At 44.5% G+C, this 2,367-nt stretch overlaps 1 pseudogene; it reads left to right on the top strand.

Moving 5' to 3' along the window:
* Positions 1 to 1,398: 1,398 nt before the first annotated feature.
* On the top strand, positions 1,399 to 1,489 carry LOC111727056 (annotated as a pseudogene).
* The last annotated feature ends 878 nt before the right edge of the window (positions 1,490 to 2,367 follow it).

Genomic DNA, 2,367 nt, shown 5'->3' with positions numbered 1-2,367 from the left:
AAAAAAAAAAAGAAAAAGAAGTTGTGAAAATGTTGTTGGTTTTACAATGATATATTTTAAAAGTTAAAATCACCCAATCAAACAAAGTACAAAAGGATCATTATGTTATTGCCATTGCCACCACAACCACTGCCACTGCAATAGTAACAAGGAAAGCTAAAGTCCCAGGACATAAAGATCAAGCTGGCCAAGAGAGACACTGGTGTAGGGAGGGAGTCTTTCCATGGGATCAGTATTTTCCCCATCTCATCAATCTAAAATGTGGATGAAGGCACATATACTGTTGTTCCTGGTTCTCCGGTGATTGGGGATAGAGGAGGAGTCAGTTGATTTTTTTGGCCAGGGCTGGGTTTAAACCTACCACCTCTGGCATATGGGGCCAGCACCTTACTCCTTTGAGCCACAGGTGCCACCCTGATTTTTTTTTTTTTCAAATAAAATGACACACACCTAAGCTTACATGCTTGGGACTTCACCTATCAGCTCTACTAATAACACAGGCCGGCAGTTAAAGTACAGGTAGTGAGAATAAGATGGAGTCAGGCAGGCTAGGGCAGACATGACACAGCTGGTCTGGTCAGTTTAGGTCCTGCCTAAACTTCATGCCATCTCCCATTCTTACTGTTTATAAATTTAGCTCCCAACATAAAGATGCCTATCTGAAGTAGTTTAGGTGGATTGATTTAGGAGATTAATTTTTGAATTGGCATATTCTAATAGGTCACTGAGGTATACTGATTGTTATTTGGAAAGAGGTCGGTGTGGTCTTTGCTTTGAACTTTTATGTATAAAATTGTAATTTTGGAAAGTTTGGTAGACCTATCCCAGTCTCTGCATACTGGCTAATAGTGACAGGCAGATTGGACCCTCTTCTTCAGGTAATAGCAGTGTTCATTCTTAGAGCAGGTGTTTAAAAAACAGAAAATAGACAAAGGGAAGGAGAAAGACAGAAAAGAAAAGAAAAGAAAAAAGTTAAAAAGTCATACCAAAGTCATCTGTTCTCTGAGTGTGGTGATTAGTGTTCACTCATAACCCGCTTCCCAAGGAGAAAAAATACTGACCCACAGGCACCACCTATGGGCATCGTGGCCACCAACTACCCAGTTTACCCCAGGATATGCTCCATCCACCAACGGCGCAATTCGCCAGAGACATTTGGGTCCTGGGTCCGGTATCCAGGCGAACAGCAGCCTAAAGTCTGCCACAGACATCTGATTAGCCCTAGGGCACTGTGGCTGAAGCCAACATGTGGTTGACATGGATGCCATGTACTTCCAGCAGCCAAGTCCCAGCAGGTGGGCACAAGAGCCCGGGTACTAGTTCTCAACTCCAGTGTTTAAGGTGGGGTGGAGAGGAGAGAAGAAAGAAAAAGAAAGAAAAGTTAAAAAGTCATACCAGACCCTTTAGTAGTCTACAAGCGTCATGGTAGCCTGTTCACGCACACTTGTGAGATGTGCCTCTTGTTTGTTGGTGTGTTACCCCTCTGACATGCAAAAAGAAAGGGAAAAAATCAATGGAACAGGAGAAAGAAAGATAAAATAGGGAAGAAAATTTAAAAATAAAATAAAATAACCGTTGGGCGCCTGTAGTCCCAGCTATTCGGGAGGCTGAGGCAAGAGAATTGCACTCCACAGCACTCTACCAAGGGCGACAAAGTGAGACTCTGTCTCTGAAAAAAAAAAAATAATAAAATAAAATAACCCTGGTCAAGCAGCAAGCAAGGTCACATCAATGTCCAAGAGCACATCCAAGAGTCAACTATGGCTGGATGATGGGAAAAGGCTGGCTTAGGCAATCTGAATCAGCTTGAATATTCTGGGTCCTGGATATCCTGATTGACCTGTGGGACATAGACAATTGGTAGAACCATCCACCACCTGCTAAAGACTTCTGGTCGACCCACAGCCCTGAGCTGGCTGTTGGGGTCAGGAACTGGGAAAAACAGGGCCCCCTCAGTCCTACTGACCCAGGAACCAAGGGTGAAGACCCAAAGACCATGGCAAAAAACACTAAGTTCCCCTGTTGCAGGAAGACAAGACCCAATGGAGAGAAAGAGCACCCACACACAGTATTTAAGAGGAAAAAATGCTTTTAGCCAGCGAAGCAAACAGCATAGATGAATTTAAAATGGTCACACTCTCTGACTGGCTTGGTCTTTCCCTTTTTATCTCCAGTCAAAAAGGTCCAACCAGGCAGTGCCTGTGGCTCAGTGGGTAGGGCACCAGCCCCATATACCAAGGGTGGCGGGTTCAAACCCAGTCCCAGCTAAATTGCAACAAAAAAATAGCTGGGTGTTGTGGTGGGCACCTGTAGTCCCAGCTACTTGGGAGGCTGAGGCAAGAGAATTGCCTAAGCCCAGGAGTTGGA

The sequence above is a fragment of the Otolemur garnettii genome, unplaced genomic scaffold, assembly GCF_000181295.1.
Source record: "Otolemur garnettii isolate 467f Iridium unplaced genomic scaffold, OtoGar3 scaffold00091, whole genome shotgun sequence".
NCBI classification, from domain to species: Eukaryota; Metazoa; Chordata; class Mammalia; order Primates; family Galagidae; genus Otolemur; species Otolemur garnettii.
This window is presented reverse-complemented; position numbering and strand designations above follow the sequence as displayed.